Source organism: Bombina bombina, chromosome 5, assembly GCF_027579735.1.
Source record: "Bombina bombina isolate aBomBom1 chromosome 5, aBomBom1.pri, whole genome shotgun sequence".
Classification (NCBI taxonomy): Eukaryota; Metazoa; Chordata; class Amphibia; order Anura; family Bombinatoridae; genus Bombina; species Bombina bombina.
This window is the reverse complement of record NC_069503.1, coordinates 989,784,937-989,809,184: the sequence shown is the minus strand read 5'-3', so window position 1 is coordinate 989,809,184 and position 24,248 is coordinate 989,784,937. Positions and strand designations below refer to the sequence as shown.

Below are 24,248 nucleotides of genomic sequence, written 5' to 3'. Positions count from 1 at the left end.
CATATTTATTCTTTATTGCATTTTGGCCAAATTCTCTAATATTTTGTAACACTGCTGTATTTTTGCAATCCATTTTAAGGGACATTAAAGGGGTATAAAACCCAATTTTTTTTCTTTCATGATTCAGATAGAGCATGCAATTTTAAGAAACTTTTCAATTTACTCCTATTATCAATTTTTTCTTAGTTCTCTTGGTATCTCATTTGAAAAAGCAGGAACGTAAGCTTATGAGCTGGTCCATTTTTGGTTCAGAACACTGGGTAGCGCTTGCTGATGGTGGCTACATTTAGCCACCAATCAGCAAGCACTACTCAGGTGCATAATCAAAAATTGGCCAGCTCCTAAGCTTTATAAGGTAATATATAAATTTATGTTTTCTTTAATTGTTTCGTTTCTTTTTCTCCAACATAGGTGTGTCCGGTCCACGGCGTCATCCTTACTTGTGGGATATTCTCTTCCCCAACAGGAAATGGCAAAGAGCCCAGCAAAGCTGGTCACATGATCCCTCCTAGGCTCCGCCTACCCCAGTCATTCTCTTTGCCGTTGTACAGGCAACATCTCCACGGAGATGGCTTAGAGTTTTTTAGTGTTTAACTGTAGTTTTTATTATTCAATCAAGAGTTTGTTATTTTGAAATAGTGCTGGTATGTACTATTTACTCAGAAACAGAAAAGAGATGAAGATTTCTGTTTGTATGAGGAAAATGATTTTAGCAACCGTCACTAAAATCCATGGCTGTTCCACACAGGACTGTTGAGAGCAATTAACTTCAGTTGGGGGAACAGTGTGCAGTCTCTTGCTGCTTGAGGTATGACACATTCTAACAAGACGATGTAATGCTGGAAGCTGTCATTTTCCCTATGGGATCCGGTAAGCCATGTTTATTACGATTGTAAATAAGGGCTTCACATGGGCTTATTAAGACTGTAGACTTTTTCTGGGCTAAATCGATTCATTATTAACACATATTTAGCCTTGAGGAATCATTTTATTTGGGTTTTTTGATATAATAATATCGGCAGGCACTGTTTTAGACACCTTATTCTTTAGGGGCTTTCCCAAAGCATAGGCAGAGTCTCATTTTCGCGCCGGTGTTGCGCACTTGTTTTTGAGAGGCATGGCATGCAGTCGCATGTGAGAGGAGCTCTGATACTTAGAAAAGACTTTCTGAAGGCGTCATTTGGTATCGTATTCCCCTTTGGGCTTGGTTGGGTCTCAGCAAAGCAGATACCAGGGACTGTAAAGGGGTTAAAGTTAAAAACGGCTCCGGTTCCGTTATTTTAAGGGTTAAAGCTTCCAAATTTGGTGTGCAATACTTTTAAGGCTTTAAGACACTGTGGTGAAAATTTGGTGAATTTTGAACAATTCCTTCATGTTTTTTCGCAATTGCAGTAATAAAGTGTGTTCAGTTTAAAATTTAAAGTGACAGTAACGGTTTTATTTTAAAACGTTTTTTGTACTTTGTTATCAAGTTTATGCCTGTTTAACATGTCTGAACTACCAGATAGACTGTGTTCTGAATGTGGGGAAGCCAGAATTCCTATTCATTTAAATAAATGTGATTTATGTGACAATGACAATGATGCCCAAGATGATTCCTCAAGTGAGGGGAGTAAGCATGGTACTGCATCATTCCCTCCTTCGTCTACACGAGTCTTGCCCACTCAGGAGGCCCCTAGTACATCTAGCGCGCCAATACTCCTTACTATGCAACAATTAACGGCTGTAATGGACAATTCTGTCAAAAACATTTTAGCCAAAATGAACACTTATCAGCGTAAGCGCGACTGCTCTGTTTTAGATACTGAAGAGCATGACGACGCTAATAATAATGTTTCTGAAGGGCCCCTAACCCAGTCTGATGGGGCCAGGGAGGTTTTGTCTGAGGGAGAAATTACTGATTCAGGGAACATTTCTCAACAAGCTGAACCTGATGTGATTACATTTAAATTTAAGTTGGAACATCTCCGCATTCTGCTTAAGGAGGTATTATCCACTCTGGATGATTGTGACAAGTTGGTCATCCCAGAGAAACTATGTAAAATGGACAAGTTCCTAGAGGTGCCGGGGCTCCCAGAAGCTTTTCCTATACCCAAGCGGGTGGCGGACATTGTTAATAAAGAATGGGAAAGGCCCGGTATTCCTTTCGTCCCTCCCCCCATATTTAAAAAATTGTTTCCTATGGTCGACCCCAGAAAGGACTTATGGCAGACAGTCCCCAAGGTCGAGGGAGCGGTTTCCACTTTAAACAAACGCACCACTATACCCATAGAGGATAGTTGTGCTTTCAAAGATCCTATGGATAAAAAATTAGAAGGTTTGCTTAAAAAGATGTTTGTTCAGCAGGGTTACCTTCTACAACCAATTTCATGCGTTGTCCCTGTCGCTACAGCCGCATGTTTCTGGTTCGATGAGCTGATAAAGGCGGTCGATAGTGATTCTCCTCCTTATGAGGAGATTATGGACAGAATCAATGCTCTCAAATTGGCTAATTCTTTTACCCTAGACGCCACTTTGCAATTGGCTAAATTAGCGGCTAAGAATTCTGGGTTTGCTATTGTGGCGCGCAGAGCGCTTTGGTTGAAATCTTGGTCGGCTGATGCGTCTTCCAAGAACAAGCTACTTAACATTCCTTTCAAGGGGAAAACGCTGTTTGGCCCTGACTTGAAAGAGATTATCTCTGATATCACTGGGGGTAAGGGCCACGCCCTTCCTCAGGATCGGCCTTTCAAGACAAAAAATAAACCTAATTTTCGTCCCTTTCGTAGAAACGGACCAGCCCAAAGTGCTACGTCCTCTAAGCAAGAGGGTAATACTTCTCAAGCCAAGCCAGCTTGGAGACCAATGCAAGGCTGGAACAAGGGAAAACAGGCCAAGAAACCTGCCACTGCTACCAAGACAGCATGAAATGTTGGCCCCCGATCCGGGACCGGATCTGGTGGGGGGCAGACTCTCTCTCTTCGCTCAGGCTTGGGCAAGAGATGTTCTGGATCCTTGGGCACTAGAAGTAGTCTCCCAAGGTTATCTTCTGGAATTCAAGGGGCTTCCCCCAAGGGGGAGGTTCCACAGGTCTCAGTTGTCTTCAGACCACATAAAAAGACAGGCATTCTTACATTGTGTAGAAGACCTGTTAAAAATGGGAGTGATTCATCCTGTTCCATTAAGAGAACAAGGGATGGGGTTCTACTCCAATCTGTTCATAGTTCCCAAAAAAGAGGGAACGTTCAGACCAATCTTAGATCTCAAGATCTTAAACAAGTTTCTCAAGGTTCCATCGTTCAAGATGGAAACCATTCGAACTATTCTTCCTTCCATCCAGGAAGGTCAATTCATGACCACGGTGGATTTAAAGGATGCGTATCTACATATTCCTATCCACAAGGAACATCATCGGTTCCTAAGGTTCGCATTCCTGGACAAGCATTACCAGTTCGTGGCGCTTCCTTTCGGATTAGCCACTGCTCCAAGGATTTTCACAAAGGTACTAGGGTCCCTTCTAGCTGTGCTAAGACCAAGGGGCATTGCTGTAGTACCTTACTTGGACGACATTCTAATTCAAGCGTCGTCCCTTACTCAAGCAAAGGCTCACACGGACATAGTCCTGGCCTTTCTCAGATCTCACGGATGGAAAGTGAACGTGGAAAAGAGTTCTCTATCTCCGTCAACAAGGGTTCCCTTCTTGGGAACAATAATAGACTCCTTAGAAATGAGGATATTTCTGACAGAGGCCAGAAAAACAAAGCTTCTAGACTCTTGTCGGATACTTCATTCCGTTCCTCTTCCTTCCATAGCTCAGTGCATGGAAGTGATCGGGTTGATGGTAGCGGCAATGGACATAGTTCCTTTTGCTCGCATTCATCTAAGACCATTACAACTGTGCATGCTCAGTCAGTGGAATGGGGACTATACAGACTTGTCTCCGAAGATACAAGTAAATCAGAAGACCAGAGACTCACTCCGTTGGTGGCTGTCCCTGGACAACCTGTCACGAGGGATGACATTCCGCAGACCAGAGTGGGTCATTGTCACGACCGACGCCAGTCTGATGGGCTGGGGCGCGGTCTGGGGATCCCTGAAAGCTCAGGGTCTTTGGTCTCGGGAAGAATCTCTTCTACCGATAAATATTCTGGAACTGAGAGCGATATTCAATGCTCTCAAGGCTTGGCCTCAGCTAGCGAGGGCCAAGTTCATACGGTTTCAATCAGACAACATGACAACTGTTGCGTACATCAACCATCAGGGGGGAACAAGGAGTTCCCTGGCGATGGAAGAAGTGACCAAAATCATTCTATGGGCGGAGTCTCACTCCTGCCACCTGTCTGCTATCCACATCCCAGGAGTGGAAAATTGGGAAGCGGATTTTCTGAGTCGTCAGACATTGCATCCGGGGGAGTGGGATCTCCATCCGGAAATCTTTGCCCAAGTCACTCAGCTGTGGGGCATTCCAGACATGGATCTGATGGCCTCTCGTCAGAACTTCAAAGTTCCTTGCTACGGGTCCAGATCCAGGGATCCCAAGGCGGCTCTAGTGGATGCACTAGTAGCACCTTGGACCTTCAAACTAGCTTATGTGTTCCCGCCGTTTCCTCTCATCCCCAGGCTGGTAGCCAGGATCAATCAGGAGAGGGCGTCGGTGATCTTGATAGCTCCTGCGTGGCCACGCAGGACTTGGTATGCAGATCTGGTGAATATGTCATCGGCTCCACCTTGGAAGCTACCTTTGAGACGAGACCTTCTTGTTCAGGGTCCGTTCGAACATCCGAACCTGGTTTCACTCCAGCTGACTGCTTGGAGATTGAACGCTTGATCCTATCGAAGCGAGGGTTCTCAGATTCTGTTATCGATACTCTGGTTCAGGCCAGAAAGCCTGTAACTAGAAAGATTTACCACAAAATTTGGAAAAAATATATCTGTTGGTGTGAATCTAAAGGATTCCCTTGGGATAAGGTTAAGATTCCTAAGATTCTATCCTTCCTTCAAGAAGGATTGGAAAAAGGATTGTCTGCAAGTTCCCTGAAGGGACAGATTTCTGCCTTGTCTGTGTTACTTCACAAAAAGCTGGCAGCTGTGCCAGATGTTCAAGCCTTTGTTCAGGCTCTGGTTAGAATTAAGCCTGTTTACAAACCTTTGACTCCTCCTTGGAGTCTCAATTTAGTTCTTTCAGTTCTTCAGGGGGTTCCGTTTGAACCCTTACATTCCGTTGATATTAAGTTATTATCTTGGAAAGTTTTGTTTTTAGTTGCAATTTCTTCTGCTAGAAGAGTTTCAGAATTATCTGCTCTGCAGTGTTCTCCTCCTTATCTGGTGTTCCATGCAGATAAGGTGGTTTTACGTACTAAACCTGGTTTTCTTCCAAAAGTTGTTTCTAACAAAAACATTAACCAGGAGATTATCGTACCTTCTCTGTGTCCGAAACCAGTTTCAAAGAAGGAACGTTTGTTGCACAATTTGGATGTTGTTCGCGCTCTAAAATTCTATTTAGATGCTACAAAGGATTTTAGACAAACATCTTCCTTGTTTGTTGTTTATTCCGGTAAAAGGAGAGGTCAAAAAGCAACTTCTACCTCTCTCTCTTTTTGGATTAAAAGCATCATCAGATTGGCTTACGAGACTGCCGGACGGCAGCCTCCCGAAAGAATCACAGCTCATTCCACTAGGGCTGTGGCTTCCACATGGGCCTTCAAGAACGAGGCTTCTGTTGATCAGATATGTAGGGCAGCGACTTGGTCTTCACTGCACACTTTTACCAAATTTTACAAGTTTGATACTTTTGCTTCTTCTGAGGCTATTTTTGGGAGAAAGGTTTTGCAAGCCGTGGTGCCTTCCATTTAGGTGACCTGATTTGCTCCCTCCCTTCATCCGTGTCCTAAAGCTTTGGTATTGGTTCCCACAAGTAAGGATGACGCCGTGGACCGGACACACCTATGTTGGAGAAAACAGAATTTATGTTTACCTGATAAATTACTTTCTCCAACGGTGTGTCCGGTCCACGGCCCGCCCTGGTTTTTTTAATCAGGTCTGATAATTTATTTTCTTTAACTACAGTCACCACGGTACCATATGGTTTCTCCTATGCTAATATTCCTCCTTAACGTCGGTCGAATGACTGGGGTAGGCGGAGCCTAGGAGGGATCATGTGACCAGCTTTGCTGGGCTCTTTGCCATTTCCTGTTGGGGAAGAGAATATCCCACAAGTAAGGATGACGCCGTGGACCGGACACACCGTTGGAGAAAGTAATTTATCAGGTAAACATAAATTCTGTTTTCCATTCCCTATATCTGTTACCCTATATCGGTGTAGGGACATGGTAGTCCTGATAATGCCAGCTTGTCAGATTTGGGTCAGTCTGAAGTTCGACGAGGATCTCAGGAACTTTCGGTTGTCTCATGAGGGTGAGGCTACCAATAAATGTTCTGGATCTACATGTAATGTTCCGATCCCTTCAGACTTGGTCTCTTCTCCGATCAGTTCTTTTCTTTCAGTCAGTCATCTTATCTTTGGTTTCCTTTCATTCCTCACTTTGGTTCCACAGAGTTCTTGTAATGGGAAGCAGTTTTTTAGAGTGATCATTGCCTTCTTGAGTAATCGACAATCTTCCAGCTATAGTTGGAGATTGAGTGATTCTCAGGTGATGTTGATAGATGCGCCGGCAGTCTCTTATTAGTATTTGTTTTCTTATTCTCCAATTCTGTTTGTACCGTGGTTATTTCCTTGTTTTCAAGAAAAGATTGTTGCAATTCAATTGCTCCATTTTTCACATGGCAGGTGGTTGCAGAACTTGGGCGTCTGTTTGGCGATGAATATTAAGATGGCTTGGAAAGTGTCTCTTTCCTAGTACTTTGCTCAAGAAAGCATGACAGGGTATCCTGTTCAGCCTTCAAATGAGTTGCGTAATGTATTTTCTATGTTTTCATACAGGCAGTTTGTTTATCTTCCTGTTATCTGTTTATTCATGCTCTGGTTTCTATCAGACCTGGTTTCCATCTATCTTTTCTTCAAGGAGTTTGGATCCAGTTTCTTAGAGGCTTGCGAAATCTTCCTTTTGGATCCTATACATTCATGGTTATTCAGTCTGTCTCTGACATTTGTTTGTTATTAACTTTATTTAGCTTGGAGATTTTGTGTACCTTACACTCTCTCGGGTTCTTAAGCATTTCGTCACAATGCAGTTTGTGACCTTTTGTTGTCTTTCCTACCTAAAGTGTTTCTTTTAAGTGAAATTTTTGTGTGGTGATTACTTTCATCCTAGCCAAAATCATCTGTGGAAAGATTATAGTAATTTTGGAAGTAGAGTCAGGGTGTTAATTGCCAAGTTTTATTCTCCTAGGATTCTGGGAGGCAGAGTTCTCAAAACTTTTATGTATTAAAGTAATTAGAACTCATTTTGCGTCTTTCTTTTTTTAGTTCTCAAGATTGTGATATAAGTGGAGCTCAATTGCAAGATTGTAGCTTGGTGCTGTTTGCATATTTCCCATTTCATGTGTTTGTCTCGGCAGGGACAGTTTTTGGAAGGAAGGTTTCTTCATGCGGTAGTTTCTGGTAAATAGGTGTCTGCCTTTCCTTTTTTCCCCACCCACTTTCCTTTGTGGACTTCACAGCTTTGGTATTAGTTCCCACACATAAGGATTCTCATGGACTATCGCCACACAAAAAAAAAAACGAAAACATAATTTATTCATACCTGATAAATTCCTTTCTTTCTTGGTGTTGATAGTCCATGAACCTGCCCATTTCTTACTAGTTTGCAGCAGTTCTTGTTTGCATCTCTTTACCCTACCATCTTTCTTTCTTCCTTCTTACTCCTTTCCTTGGCTATATGTACTACTGGGAGAGAGATATGGAAGTAGGAGTGATATTTAAAGCTTTTGTTGTGGGGTGTTTTTTCCTCCTCCTGGTGGCCAGAAAATAATTTCTCGTGGACTATCACCACCAAGAAAGAAAATAATTTATCAGGTTAGAATACATTTTGTTTTTAAGGATCCGATGGACAGAAAGAAAACTGGAGGGTTTTCTCAGGAATGCTTTTCTGCAAGGTGGAATATTCCAACCAGCAGTTAAGATTACTGTAGTGGTGGGGGTTGCTGCTTTCTGGGGTGATTCTTTGAGTGATCTTATATTTGAAGAGTCTTCCTTGGAGGAGATTCAAGATCATATCCTGTGCTTGACCAGGTTAGATGCCTTAATCTGTGATGCAATTATCCAGATTATCTGCATAAATGCAAAAAATACAGCCTTAGCTGTATTGTGTAGATGGGCTTTTTGTCTAAAATCTTGGTTAGCAGACATGGTTTCCAAGTCTATGTTGTTATCGCTTGCCTTCAAGAGTAAAACCTTGTTTGGCCCTGGCTTGGATTCCATAATTTCTACCATAATGGGGGGAAAGTGAGTTTACCCCAGGATAAGAAGGCTAGGCTTAAGGGAAATCTACAAAACATAAAAAAGGTCAGAAAGCACTGACCCAAAGTATGCACTATTAAGGGAAATCTAATAGCAGATTTGTGTTGAGGTGGACGTATCCAGCTCCGCTTTCCAGAGGTATGAGTTTCCTCAGGATAGAGTGGCAGATACGTTTATGAGGTTAGGGAGCGATCTGGGATGGTCAGAAAGCTCAGGGAGTGTGGTGCTCTCTGGAAGTTCTTCTACCCATCAATATTTTGGAGCTCAGGGCAATATTCAGAGCTCTACAGTCTTGGCCCCAACTAGTATTTTTCCTTTTATTCGCTTTCAGTCGGACAACTTCACGAGAGTAGCTTACATAAAATAATCAAGGGGGCACTCGCAACTCCCTAGCAATGCAAGAAGTATCTCATATTAAAATTGGGCTGAGATACATCCGTGCACATATTCTAGGTTATCACATCCCAGGTGTGAACAATTGGAAAGCGGATTAGCTAAATCTCCAGACTACTCATAGAGGAAAATAATCTCTCAATCAGGATATTTTTCTTTAGGTTGGTATATCTCTGGGGATGGCCGGAGGTAGATCTGATGGCATACAGCTTGAATAACAAGCTTCCTCAGTACAGATAGAGTTTGAGAGTTCCTCAGGTGGCGCTGGTGGATGCCTTGACAGCTCCCTGGCAGTACTAGTTAGTTTACATCTTAACACCAATTGTTCTCCTCCCGAGGGTAGTAGCTTGTCTCAAACAGGAGAGGACTTCTGCCATTCTCATAGCTCTTAGACTTACTGGCACAAGGTTAATTTTTTCATAAAAATCTTCAGTCTCTCAGCTTAACTGCATGGAGATTGAACTATTGATTCTGTCTCAGAGGGGTTTTTCTGACTCTGTGATAGAGACCTTAATTCAAGCTCGTAAGCCAGTTACTAGGAAGTGTGGAAGGTTTATCTCACCTGGTGCTCGACCAGGGGTTATTCCTTGCATTTTACAATTGCTACAGGAGGGGCTGGATAAGGGCCTATCTGGTAGTTCTATCATGGGCTGATTTCTGCTCTTTCTGTGTTGCTGCACAGGAAGTTAGCTTGTCCGCCTGAAATTCATTCCTATATTCAGGCGCTAGTTCGGATTCGGCCAATGGTCCGATTTCTGTCTCTTCCTTGGAACCTCAATCTGGTTTTGAGAATTCTTCAGTCCCCTCTATTTGAGCTTATGCATAATTTAGACATTAAACTACTGTCTTGGAAAGTTCTGTTTCACTTGGTTATCTCATCTACCAGAAGAGTTTCAGAATTATCAGCCTTGTCTTGTGATCTTACTTAGTATTTCACCAGGATAAGTTTTATGCACAGTTTTTGGTTTTATACCAAAAGTAGTGTCATCTGACAATATTAATCAAGAGATTGTTGTACCTTTTTTATGTTCTAACCCAAAATCTTCAAAAGAAAGACTATTACATAACCTGGATGTGTTTAGGGTTCTGAAGTTTTATCTACAGACGACAAAGGACTTTTAGTCAATCTTATAGTCTATATATGTTGTACTCGGGTAAACACATTGGTCAGAAAGCTACATCTGTCTTTGTCGTTTTGGTTGCAGAGCCTCATTTGTTCGGCTTACTTGGTGGCTGTCCAGCAGCCATCTTCGTGGATTACAGCTCAATCCACCTGTTCTATGTCCACTTCTTGGTCCTTCAATAATGAAGCCTCTGTAGAACAGATTTGCAGGGTCGTCACTTGGTCCTCTCTACATACTTTTACCAAATTGTATTGCTTTAATGTTTTTTTGCTGAGGCTGCTTTTGGTTTTTTTTGCAAGTGTTGATACCTGGTTAATAGGTACCTACCTTTGTTTTTTGTCTGGCCCTGTTTTTGTGGACTTCTCTGCTAGGTTACCAAGAGTAAGGGCATGTACTCTCACAGCCAATAAAAAGAAAACATAATTTATTCTTACCTGATAAATTCAGTTCTTTCTTGTTTGTGAGAGTCCACAAACCAGCCATCAGTGAGGGCTCTTTGCCTCCTCCTGATGGCCAGTGAAGTATATTCCAAGAGTAAGGTCATGGACTCTCACAACCAAGAAATTAATTAATTTATCATGTAAGAATATCGTGGTTTTTTGCCACCCCTGGAAACATTCCTCAGTGTTTGCTGCTACTCTAAATCTCCAATTCTTTTCTTATTCCCCTGCTGCAGTGTGCCTCCTCATCTTGCAACTAAAATAAGTAAATATTGCTGTTACTTTAGCCCTTAAGTGAAGAAGAAGTTAAATATCTTGGATTTTTATTTTATAGATTGTTTAAGGCTAATTTGGATACTGTATAGGCATCTGAAGCACTACATGGCAGGAAATACTGCTGCCATCTAGTGCTCTTGCAAATGGATGACATTCTTGCAAAACTGCTGCCATATAGTGCTCCAGAAAAGGGCTGTCTCCTAAGCTTTTCAACAAAAGATACCAAGAGAACAAAGACAAATTGATGACATAAGCAAATTAGAAAGTTGTTTAAAATTGCATGCTCTATCTGAATCATGAAAAAACACAGTTTGGGTTTCATAACCCTTTTACACTAGACACTTCCTTATTTAGACATCACATGGATAGGCTAGCTAAATCTGCTTTGAAAAAAAGCTTTTTAGTCTATTATTGCTATAGACAAGCTGTTGTTGGTGCTAGGGTTGCTAAGCCTGGCAGATTATGGCTTATTTACACAGAAGATTTGCTTGTTTATTTTCCATCTTTATTATTCAAAGAAACTTATGTTCAACTGCATAAATACATCTATATGACACGGGATCATCAATTACTGTTGGGAATATCACTCCTGGCCAGCAGGAGGAGGCAAAGAGCACCACAGCAAAGCTGTTAAGTATCACTTCCCTTCCCACAAACCCCAGTAATTCTCTTTGCCTTCAGTGCAAGGAGGAGGTGAAGTTATAGGTGTCTGTATAAGATTCTTCTATCAAGATTTTTTTATTTTGAAGTCAGAGCAGGTTTGCTCTGATCTTCCATCACAAGCTGAGTTTAGCTGTACTCCACGGCAGTCTCTTCAGTAGGGCTGTGGTAGCTTTTAAACAGTTAGGAACTTGTAAAGTGTGCTTTGCTGCATTTTCCTAACATGTTGCTGCCCTGGTATAAAAAGCCTGAGTAGGTTTACTCTGTCTTTCTTTTTACACAGGTCTCTGTGTGGAGTGGCATCCTCTCATACTTTGTGAGCCGTCTGACTGCCGGATGGCTAGAATGCAGGTAAGTGCCTTTATCTTCTAAAAGATGGGAAATTGTGCACTTTTATATGTATATTCTGCAACTCTGATTGGGACATTATATACCCTAGTTGGGATATTAGGCAGCGTGCAGGCACTTATTGTGATTTTTAATGAGTGACAGACCGTTTCTCCTTCAGGGATTGAAGGGGTTAATCAGAGTGTAGGGCTCTCTTTCTTTAAAGTGAAAAACAAATAAGGGGTTACCACGATACAGGCTTATATGATTATTCTTTTTTGTTGGCAGACTGGTCTTTTTATGACATTACCTAGTCAGGGGAGGTTTTTTCGGCTAGGATAGGAGCGCATGCTTTATTAAGCATTGCTTACTCCTCAGTCCGATTTGTCTCTCCCTCATGTATCTTCCATTTCTAGTGTCACCGGTGGCGACGGTGTAGTCAGTCCATTAAGAGGAGGAGTAAGCTTAGTACTCCTTTCTTTCATGTAATTAGCAAGAGTCCATGAGCTAGTGACGTATGGGATATACATTCCTACCAGGAGGGGCAAAGTTTCCCAAACCTTAAAATGCCTATGAATACACCCCTCACCACACCCACAATTAAGTTTTACAAACTTTGCCTCCCGTGGAGGTGGTGAAGTAAGTTTGTGCTAGATTCTACGTTGATATGCGCTTCACAGCAGGCTGGAGCCCGGTTTTCCTCTCAGAGTGTAGTGAATGTCAGAGGGATGTGAAGAGAGTATTGCCTATTTGAATTCAATGGTCTTCCTCTAGGGGATCTATTTCATAGGTTCTCTGTTATCGGTCGTAGAGATTCATCTCTTACCTCCCTTTTCAGATCGACGATATACTCTTATATACCATTACCTCTACTGATTCTCGTTTCAGTACTGGTTTGGCTATCTGCTATATGTAGATGAGTGTCCTGGGGTAAGTACGTCTTATTTTTTGTGACACTCTAAGCTATGGTTGGGCACTTTATACGTAAAGTTCTAAATATATGTCTTTAAACTTATATTTGCCATGATTCAGGATAATCAGTATTCCTTCTTTCAGACTGTCAGTTTCATTATTTGGGAAAATGCATATGAATGAAATATTTTTTCTTACCTTAAAGAAATTTTCTAATTGACTTTTTTCCTTGCAGGCTGTTAGGCTCGCGGGGGCAGAAAATGCTTCAATTTATTGCGTCATTCTTGGCGCAAACTTTTTTGGCGCAAAATTTTGTCATTTCCGGCGCCATAGTTGACGCCCGAAGTTTACACGTGGTTGCGTCATTTTTGACGCATGTGTGTTACAGACGTTTTTTTGCGCCAAAAAGTGTGGGCGTCATACTTGGCGCCAAAAGATGTGGGCGTCATACTTGGCGCCAAAAGATGTGGGCGCCATACTTGGCGCCACTTTTTTTCACATTATTTAAGTCTCACTTTTTTGTTGCTTCTGGTTGCTAGAGGCTTGTTTGTTTTGCATTTTTCCCCATTCCTGAAACTGTCATTTAAGGAATTTGATAATTTTGCTTTATATGTTGTTTTTTTCTATTACATATTGCAAGATTTTCCATAAATTATTCCTGGATCAGAACATACTGAGGGATTCCTGTTGACTAAGAAGTCCTACCAAAGCTAAGTTCATTTATTTTAAATGTTATGAATCTTTATCTTTAGCTATGGTTTGTAGTAAGTTATCATGATAAACTTTTACATGCAGAATCCATTAGTATTTATGCTTTATGTATTGCTTTTCTTTTTACATCTTATGTACAAGATATACTTAGAAAATTTATAAGAATATTTTTCTGATTCTAGGTTAAGGCTTTGTCTGACTTTGCGCCTTCTATTAAAAAATTTTTAGGTCTTTTTCAAACTTCTTTTTTATGAAGTTTCAAATGACCAACAACATACTGAATTATCCTTCTCTGATGATGTTTTTTCTCTTTCAGAACTTTTCTTCATCAGATATTGACACTAACAAATCTACTTTTTTATTTTTTATTAGAGTACATTTGTTTTTTGTTGAAAAGGTGTTGATTATTTTGGATATTGAGGTAACTAGTTCTTTTTCAAAACTAGCTAACATTTTATTTCTGCTTATTTTATCTTCTGTGTCTTCAGAGGTTTTTTTCCATTCCCTCATACTAGGGAATGGAATAGGCTGACAATTTTCTTCAAAGGTTTTTAATTATATTCTTTGCCGGCAGTTAAATTCAATTTTGAGGGTTCTCCAATTTAATGGGGCTATCTCTACTCCTGCTAAATTATGCTATTGTTTCTATAGCAAAATAGTATTTATTTTCTTTTTAAATGGTTGTATCCTATTTAAGGAAAAAAAATTATTTCCAGGTACTTTTCTTGGACCTGTAATTTATTTGGATGATGTTGCTTTTGCTCCATTTTTTCTGTTTACTTTTAAGATCAAGTATCAGATTATGTATTATTTAGCATTGTTAAGGGACAAAGTCTACTGCTCATTTGAGGTTCAGACTGGGTGCTGTTGCATTTGTCTTGTTGTCTTGCATTTTTGTTTATGCAAGTCCGGTGTGTACTGGTCCCTTAACTGGATTAACATGCTAATAATTTTATTTGTTTCTTCATTTTTTGAATATTTTCACAAATGAGGTTTAATCTATGTCTTTAGCTGTTTTTAGCTAGAAGAAATTTTGTGATTTCTAAAAAATCCTTATTTCTTTTTTTCCAAGATAAACAATTATTTGATTCATATTGGATTCAATTCTTAACTGTTACTCTGGGCTTCAAGATTAAGTTCTTAGACTAAAACTTTAAGCTTATTTTAGTTTGGTTGTTCTTACTAAAGAACAAAATTCTAAATTCTTACCCAAGTAACATGTTTTTATTTAGAAGTTTTTTTGGTTCTATTCGGTCCAAAATTCTTAGATTTTGGGTACAAATAAAATTTGAAGTAAAACCGTCTGTGAGAAGTCTTTTTCTCTCTATTATATTCCAGCTATTCCAGTAAGGCTAACACTTTCCTTAGGGTGTTTCAGTCCCATATATTTTGGGTAATGTTGAAGTGCGGTTGATCACCTGTTGAGGATCAAGCGCTGCTCAGATCTGGAATCTTCTGGGGTATTTATTCCAGTTCCATTTTTAGGATCTGGGTTTTGGTCAGTGATGGCATTATTTGTTTTCATTAGATACAATAGATGCATATCTTCATTTCTGTTTTCATTCAGATTATTTTTATTTTCTGAGACTACGGAATCTCATATGATTCAATTTTGTTTTTTCAAGACAGGGTTAGAGGATCTTTTTATTAAAAGCTCTTGATTCCTCACACAAGGGTCACCTTTTTTAGGTTTCCAGATAGATTGTGTCACTGTCTTTGTCTCTAACAGATAAGTGATTTTTTTCTTATTGGGTTCCGTCTGTCGGTACCTTCAGTCTCTATTATTTCCTTCAGTTGCTATATATGCATGGAAATTTAGGTCTTATGGCTGCAGCATTGGATTCATTTTCCTTTGCTCATTTTCATAGAAAACCTTTCCAGTTTTTTATGCTGCATAATGGTGCAGGGATTCTAGGATTTCACTTTTTAAATCTTCGAATTCTATGTTTATCTATCTTTGATTCGGTGGTTAAGATCACCATCATTTAGTTCTACAGGTCTCTTCGATTCTTTCAACCTGGACCATGATCTCTATAGATGCGAGTCTTTTAGGTTGGGAGGCTGTCTGAGGTTCTCTGTCAGCACAAGGGGTTTGGAAATATCAGGAGGCGAGATTACCATTTGATATTTTGGAACTCCGTGCATTCCCAGAGTTCTTCAGTTGGTTTCTTTTGAAGAAGAGACGTTTATTGTTTTTTTCAGACATTATCACATCTGTGGTGTATGTCAATCATCAGGGTGTGACTATCAGTCTTTAGACTGTGACAAAGTATCTCGGATATTTGCTTGGGACAAATGCAGCTCCTATCAAAATTCTGGGTTCCTTTTCCCAGGTATAGAAGTTGGGAAGCGGATTATCTCTGTTAATCAAGCTTTACATCCGGGAGAATGGTCTTTACCCAGATATGTTTTTCAATTTTTCAGATGTGAGGGCTTCCAGAAATAGATCTGTTGGCCTCTCATCTTAACAAGGAATTTCCCAGGGGCCTATTTCAGGTCCGGGGATCCTCAGGCGGAAGTAGCGTATGCTTTGACACTTCCTTGGAATTATCATTCTGTCTATATCTTCTGCCTCTAGTTCTTCAAAAAATTTTAATGGAGCGTTCGTTTGTACTGCTGGTGGTTCCAGCATCGCCTCACAGGTTTTGGTATGCGGAACTCATTCGGATGGCCAGTTGCCAACCTTGGACATTTCCGTTAAGACCAGACCTTTTATCTCAAGGCCCATTTTTCCATCAGGATCTCAAATCATTTAATTTGAAGATATGGAGATTGAACGTTTGATTCTTAGTCATAGAGGTTTCTCTGACTCAGTGATTAATACTATGTTACAGGTTTGTAAATCTGTCTCTAGAAAGATTTATTATCGAGTTTGGAAGACTTTCATTTCTTGGTGTTCTTCTCATAAATTCTTTTGGCATTCTTTTAGAATTCCTAGAATTTTACAATTTTTCAGGTTGGTTTTGTCTGCAAGTTATTTGAAAGGACAAATCTCTACTCTTTCTGTTCTTTTTCACAGAAAGATTGCTATTCATTCTGATATTCATTGTTTTGTGCAGGCTTTGGTTTGTATCAAGCCTATCATTAAGTCAATATCTCCTCCTTGGAGTCTCAATTTGGTACTGAGGGCTTTACAGGCTCCTCCGTTTGAACCTTTGCGTTCTCTGGACATTAAAATTACTTTCTTGGAAAGTGTTGTTCCTTTTGGTTATCTCTTCTGCTAGAAGAGTTTCTGAGTTTTCTGCTCTTTCTTGTGGATCTCCTTTTCTGATTTTTCATCAGGGTAAGGCAGTGTTCCTTCCTGTTATTCATTATTTTGTTCAGGCTTTGATTCTTATCAAACCTGTCATTAAGCCAATTTCTCCTCCTTGGAGTTTTAATTTGGTTCTAAAGGCTTTACAGGCTCTTCTATTTGAGCATATGTTTTCTCTAGACATTGTTTACTTTCATGGAAAGTATTGTTCTTTTTAGACATCCCTTCAGCTAGAGCAATTTTTAATTATCTGTTCTTTCTTGTGAGTCTCCTTTTTCATCAGGATAAGGTGGTTTTTGCTATCCTCATTTAAATTTTTACCTAAAGTTGTGATTTCTATCAACATTAGGGAGGAATTATTGTCTTTTACTAAGACTTCTTTGGTAAGATTCTTACATTCTTTGGATATGGTAAGAGTTTTGAAATCTTATGTTGAAGCTATTCAGATTTCAGATAGTCTTTTAGTCTATTTGTTATCTTTTCTGGTGTTAGGAAGGTCAAAAGGCTTCTGCCATTTATTTGGCATCTTGCTTAAACTTTTTGATTCATCATGCCTATTTGGAGTCGGGTGGATTCCCGCCTCGGAGGATTATGGCTCATTCTACTAGGTAAGTTTCTACTTCCTTGGCTTTTTAAGAATGAAGCTTTTGTTGATCAGATTTGCAAAGCAATGACTTGGTCTTCTTTGCATACTTTTACTATGTTCTACCATTTTGATGTTTTCTCTTCTTTAGAAGCAGTTTTGGTAGAATGGTACTTCAGGCAGCTGTTTCAGTTTGATTCTTCTGCTTATATTTTCAGTTTTTTTCATTATAAAAATTGAAACTTTTTTGATTTGGGTAGTGGATTAATTTTCAGCGGAATTGGCTGTCTTTATTTTATCCCTCCCTCTCTAGTGACTCTTGCGTGGAAGTTCCACATCTTGGGTATTTATTATCCCATACGTCACTAGCTCATGGACTCTTGCTAATTACATGAAAGAAAACATAATTTATGTAAGAACTTAACTGATAAATTCATTTCTTTCATATTAGCAAGAGTCCATGAGGCCCACCCTTTTTGTGGTGGTTATGATTTTTTGTATAAAGCACAATTATTCCAATTCCTTATTTTTTTTATGCTTTCGCTTCTATTTTATCACCCCACTTCTTGGCTATTTGTTAAACTGAATTGTGGGTGTGGTGAGGGGTGTATTTATAGGCATTTTAAGGTTTGGGAAACTTTGCCCCTCCTGGTAGGAATGTATATCCCATACGTCACTAGCTCATGGACTCTTGCTAATATGAAAGAAATGAATTTATCAGGTAAGTTCTTACATAAATTATGCTTTTTTCCTCTCTGAACCTTTAAGTATGTTCGCCTTTCTTTTTTACTCAGGGAGGAAGCGGCCGCGCCATTTTCTCTGTGCTCTGTTCTTGGTCACGTGACCCCGCCTCCTTGTTCCGAGATCGGAGCAGTGAGGTGCTCCCCCCCCTGTGCTATGACATATGTAATAAAGGATAACATAAAAGCCTTTAAGGTGTCCTTTTATCTAGGGGATTCAGTTCCAAATTTAGATATCTGAGGAAAACCTGCAGTTTTTTGGAGATTTACTGTCTCCTAAAAGCCTTAAAGTGACAGTATATTAGTATCTCAGTATATTAGTGTATAAAGTCCTTATATATGTTATGGGCAGTTTTGTATATTTTAAAGTGACAGTTTTGTATATTTTAGGAGAATCCTTAATCTATTCTGTAAGCAGTTCTTATATAGATTCTGCTTTAGTTCTAGATGTTTTATGTTTAGCTCAGGTATCCTCTGCAGTATCTGCGACTTTTTCTGTTTTTCCTATCCCACAGGGAAATCGTAAGAGGACATTTTAAAGGATTCAGTTAATAAGGTTTCTGCTCCTCATTCTACTGGCGTTCTCTCATAAGTCTGAGAGGAGAATTCGCCGGTAGTTTCTGTGGGTAGCCGGTATGCTAGCTCAGTTGGTTAGAATGTTCAAAGATCCAAGGGTCACAGGTTCAAATTCCGGCAGGGCCGACTCAGCCCTTCATCCTTCCGAGGTCGATAAAATGAGTATGATTAGGAGTTAAGATCTCAAATGCGGACAGTTTAATTTCTTCATCTGACGCTGAAGTGTTGTCTTTCGGATGTATGCTTGCGCACCTCATGTACTGTTAAAGGAGGTTTTGGCTACTTGGACAACATTGATTCCCTGTTGTTGTCAACCTTTGAAAGTTGGTGAACTTGTCATTTCTAAGATACTCCTTCCTTTGAAGAAGTGTTTTGAGACGTGCCTTGGATTTTGCACAGGAATAGGAGAAGCCAGGCATTCCTTCTTCCTGTCTCCCGTCCTTTAAAAGATTTTCCTATCGCTGTCTCCATTAAAATGCATGGTGCCCTAAGTAGAAGGCAGTTTTCCTACTACAGTTCAAGAACTTTGATCCTTAGGGAGTAGCTGCTCCTTTTCAGATCCTTGAATTCGAAGTTGAAGGTCTAATTGTTCTTTTAGAGCAATGCCTTATCTTATTAGACTTGCTGTGCTAGCCACCGAGCATTGTGGCTGGCATCTTGGCCAGCTGAGAAGCCTACTTGTGGCCTTGCGGTACAGCCTAATTTTTAAGTCTTGCAGTTGCGGGTTCAATGTTATGTTTCATCCAATTCCATGCTTCTGGCGGTTCCTTTTTAGGATGAGACCTTGTCGGAACTTGGTCTGACAGTATTATCCTCTGACTTTCGGGTGAAAAAGAGTTTCCTTTTCTACCACTCATCAAGAGGGTAAGACTAAAGGAAAAGTTTTTTTCTTTTCCTTTTTCTGTAGGGTCAGTATGTCTTCGAACCCAACCTAAATTAGTCCAATCCAAGCTTTCCTCCCAGGGGCAGATTTCTCCTTCTAGAGTATCTGGAATCCGGGTATGATGAGAGGCATTCCTTGAACTGGGTTCAGGATCTTTCTCTCTTGGAGGGGTAGCTCCAGTCCCAGTCTGGGAACAGGATTCTATGTATTTACCTCAAGTTTCTTAGGTTCGGACCTTCATTGGTATCCATTTTTCTTTGGTTCTAGAGGGCCTGTTCATAACGAACATAGTCTAGATGTATGTGTGTGTTTGTTCCCTTAATAGGGATCTTCTCAAGTTTTTGAGTTGCGTCTTCCTGGGAGGACTTTCAGGAGGGATGTCCTTCTGAACAATATATGTTTCAGGCGCCATCCTTGCAAGTAGCAGAATCTCACACAAATATCTTGTTGGTGTTTTCTTCTTTCCCACGGTTGAAAGATCAATCTGGGGGAAGTTCTCTTGCTCCGTCTACAAGAGTGGCCTTCTTAGGAACCATTATAGATTCTCTATGTATGAAAGGATTTCTGACAGAGGTCAGAAGAGCCAAGGTTCTATCCGCTTACCTGTCTCTTCAGTTAGTGACACGGCCATCAGTGGCCAATGCATGGAGTTAATCGGGTTGACAATGGTTTTCATGTACATAGTTCCGTTTGCTTGGTCCCATTGGGACCTCTGCATACTCTCCCAGTGGAACGGGGATTCTACAGATTTGTCTCAGAGAAATGTTCTGGTTCAATCCACAAGGGACTCCCTACTGTGGTGGCTGTCTCAAGATCATCTGTCCCAGAGGACGTGTTTTCAGAGACCCTCTTGTGTAATGGTGACCACGGACGCCAGCCTGTTGGGTTTGAGAGCAGTCAGGGATCAATCCTGGGCACAGCTGTGACATATTTTAAGAATCTGCTCTACCCATAAACATTCTGGGGTCGAGAGCGATCTTCAATGCCTTGATGGCTTGGCCTCAGCTGGCCTTAGCCTGGTTTTTCAGGTTCCATACGGACAACGTAACCTCAGTGGCCTACATCACCACTAAGGGGGAACCAGGAGTTCCTTAGCCATGAAGGAGGTAACATGGAGGTTCACAATTGCTGTCTATCCGCCATCCACATCCCAGGAGTGGACAATTGGGTACTCCATTTGGAAGTGTTCCCAAGGTTAACAGCCAAATTGGGGGTTACCAGAATTGGATTTGAGGGCGTCTCTTCAGAACGCCAAGCTTCCAATGTACGGTTCAAGGTCGAGAGATCTTCAAATATTTCTGATAGATGTTCTGGCAGTTCCTTGGAACTTCAGGTTAACATATCTCTTTACTCAGTTTGCTCTCCTGCCGCAAGTCATCGCTCGGATCAGGTAGGAGAGAGCATCTGTGATTCTTATTGCTCCTGCGTGACCTCGCAGGATTTGGTATGCAGATCTTGTGGAGATGTCGTCTCTACCTCTGTGGAGCCTTCCATTGAGGAAGGACCTTCTGCTTCAGGGGCCCTTCCTTCATCCAAATCTCGTTTTCTCTGAAGCTGACTGCTTGGAGATTGAACACGTGATCTTAGCTAAGCAGGGATTTTCTGTATCAGTCATTGAGACCATGGTTCAGGCTTGTAAGCCTGTCACTAGAAAGATTTACCTTAAGATATGCCTGAAATATCCTTGTTGGTGTGAGACTAAAGGATATTCTTGGAGTAAGGTCAGGACTCCTAGGATCTTCTCTTTTCTCCAGGAAGGCCTTGAGAAAGGGGTTATCTGTCAGTACCCTCAAGGGTCAGATTTCTTCTCTCCTTTCTGCTTTACAAGCGTCAGGCGGATATACTGGATGTACAATCCTTTTGCCAGGCCCTGATCAGAATCAGGTCTGTGTTTAAGTCTGTTGCTCCAACTTGGAGCCTTAACTTTGTTCTTAAAGTTTTACAACAGGTTCCATTTGAGCCTATGAATTCCATAGATATTGAGTCGTTTTCTTGAAAGGTTTTGTTTCTTACTGCTATTTCTTCTGCTCGGAGGGTTCCGAACTTCAGCTTGCAGTGTGATTCTCCTTTTATCAATTTTTTTATGTAGATAAGGCAGTTCTTCGTACCAAGTTTGGTTTTATTCTTAAGGTTGTTTCGTACAGAAATATTAATCAGGAAATTGTTGTTCCTTCTCTCTGTTCTAATCCTTCTTCTCATGAAGTATGTTTGCTGCATAACTTAGTCGTTGTGTGAGCTTTTAAATTCTATCTGCAGGCTACGAAGGACTTTCGTCAGTCCTTTGCATTGTTTGTTTGCCTTTCTGGAACACATAAGAATCAGAAAGCTACTGCAACTTCTATTTCTTTCATGTAATTAACAAGAGTCCATGAGCTAGTGACGTATGGGATATACATTCCTACCAGGAGGGGCAAAGTTTCCCAAACCTTAAAATGCCTATAAATACACCCCTCACCACACCCACAAATCAGTTTTACAAACTTTGCCTCCAAGGGAGGTGGTGAAGTAAGTTTGTGCTAGATTCTACGTTGATATGCGCTCCGCAGCAAGTTGGAGCCCGGTTTTCCTCTCAGCGTGCAGTGAATGTCAGAGGGATGTGAAGAGAGTATTGCCTATTGAATGCAGTGATCTCCTTCTACGGGGTCTATTTCATAAGGTTCTCTGTTATCGGTCGTAGAGATTCATCTCTTACCTCCCTTTTCAGATCGACGATATACTCTTATATTTACCATTTCCTCTACTGATTCTCGTTTCAGTACTGGTTTGGCTTTCTACAAACATGTAGATGAGTGTCCTGGGGTAAGTAAGTCTTATTTTCTGTGACACTCTAAGCTATGGTTGGGCACTTTATTTATAAAGTTCTAAATATATGTATTCAAACATTTATTTGCCTTGACTCAGAATGTTCAACTTTCCTTATTTCCAGACAGTCAGTTTCATATTTGGGATTATGCATTGAATTATCATATTTTTTCTTACCTCAAAAATTTGACTTTTTTCCCTGTGGGCTGTTAGGCTCGCGGGGGCTGAAAATGCTTCATTTTATTGCGTCATTCTTGGCGCGGACTTTTTTGGCGCAAAAATTCTTTTCCGTTTCCGGCGTCATACGTGTCGCCGGAAGTTGCGTCATTTTTTGACGTTATTTTGCGTCAAAGATGTCGGCGTTCCGGATGTGGCGTCATTTTTGGCGCCAAAAGCATTTAGGCGCCAAATAATGTGGGCGTCTTTTTTGGCGCTAAAAAATATGGGCGTCATTTTTGTCTCCACATTATTTAAGTCTCATTATTTATTGCTTCTGGTTGCTAGAAGCTTGTTCACTGGCATATTTTTCCCATTCCTGAAACTGTCATTTAAGGAATTTGATCAATTTTGCTTTATATGTTGTTTTTTCTTTTACATATTGCAAGATGTTCAGAGAGAGTCAGAAGATACTACAGGAAAATCACTGCACAGTGCTGGAGCTACCAAGCTAAGTCTGCTATAAACTTTTGGTATCTGTTTCTCCAGCTGTTATTTGTATTGCATGTCATGTCAAACTTATTAATGCAGATAAAATTTCCTTTAGTACTGTTACATTACCTGTTGCTGTCCGTCAACATTTAATTTTCAGAGTGTTCCTGATAACATAAGAGATTTTATTTTTTAAATCCATTAAGAAGGCTATGTCTGTTATTTCTCCTTCTAGTATACATAAAAGTCTTTTAAAACTTCTCTTTTTTTCAGATGAATTTTTAAATGAACATCATCATTCTGATACTGATAATGGTTCTTCTGGTTCAGAGGTTTCTGTCTCAGAGGTTGATGCTGATAAATCTTTGTATTTGTTCAAGATGGAATTTATTCGTTCTTTACTTAAAGAAGTGTTATTTGCATTAGAAATAGAGGATTCTGGTCCTCTTGATACTAAATGTAAACGTTTAAATAAGGTTTTTAAATCTCCTATAGTTATTCCAGAAGTGTTTTATCTCCCTGATGCTATTTCTGAAGTAATTTCCAGGGAATGGAATAATTTGGGTAATTTATTTACTCCTTCTAGACGTTTAAGCAAATTATATCCTGTGCCATCTGACAGATTAGAGTTTTTTGGGACAAAAATCCCTAAGGTTATGGGGCTGTCTCTACTCCTGCTAATGTACTACTATTCCTATGGCAGATAGTACTTCATTTAAGAATCCTTTAGATAGGAATATTGAATCCTTTCTAAGAAAAGCTTACTTATGTTCAGGTAATCTTCTTAGACCTGCTATATTTTTAGCGGATGTTGCTGCAGCTTCAACTTTTTGGTTAGAAGCTTTAGCGCAACAAGTAACAGATCATAATTTTATAGCATTATTATTATTTTATAACATGCTAATAATTTTATTGGTGATACCATCTTTTGATATCATTAGAGTTGATGTCAGGTATATGTCTCTAGCTATTTTAGCTAGAAAAGCTTTATGGATTAAACTTGGAATGCTGACATGTCTTCTAAGTCAACTTTGCTTTCCCTTTCTTTCCAGGGTAAATAATCATTTCGTTCCTTTCCTCACAACAAGGAACAAAAGCCTGATCCTTCATCCTCAGGAGCGGTATCAGTTTGGAAACTATTTCCAGTTTGGAATATATCCAAGCCTTATAGAAACCTATAGCCAGCTCCTAAGTATCTATGAAGGTGCGGCCCTTATTCCAGCTCAGCTGGTATGGGGCAGATTACGTTTTCTTCAAAGAAATTTGGATCAATTCCGTTCTTAATCTCTGGTTTCAGAAACATTGTTTCAGAAAGGTACAGAATTGGCTTCAAGTTAAGGCCTCCTGCTAAGAGATTCTTTTCTTTCCCGTGTCCCAGTTGACACAGCAAGGCTCAGCATTTCTGAAATGTGTTTCAGATCTAGAGTTGGCTGGAGTATTTATGCCAGTTCCAGTTCTGGAACAGGGGCTGGGGTTTTATTTTATCTCTTCATTGTACCAGAGAAGGTCAATTCCTTCAGAC

At 40.2% G+C, this 24,248-nt stretch overlaps 1 protein-coding gene across 1 annotated transcript in view; it reads left to right on the top strand.

Annotated features, from left to right (window-relative positions):
- Positions 1 to 24,248, top strand: part of INTS8 (integrator complex subunit 8) — a gene marked incomplete in the record, with an annotated part of 407,787 nt that overhangs the window by 336,421 nt on the left and 47,118 nt on the right.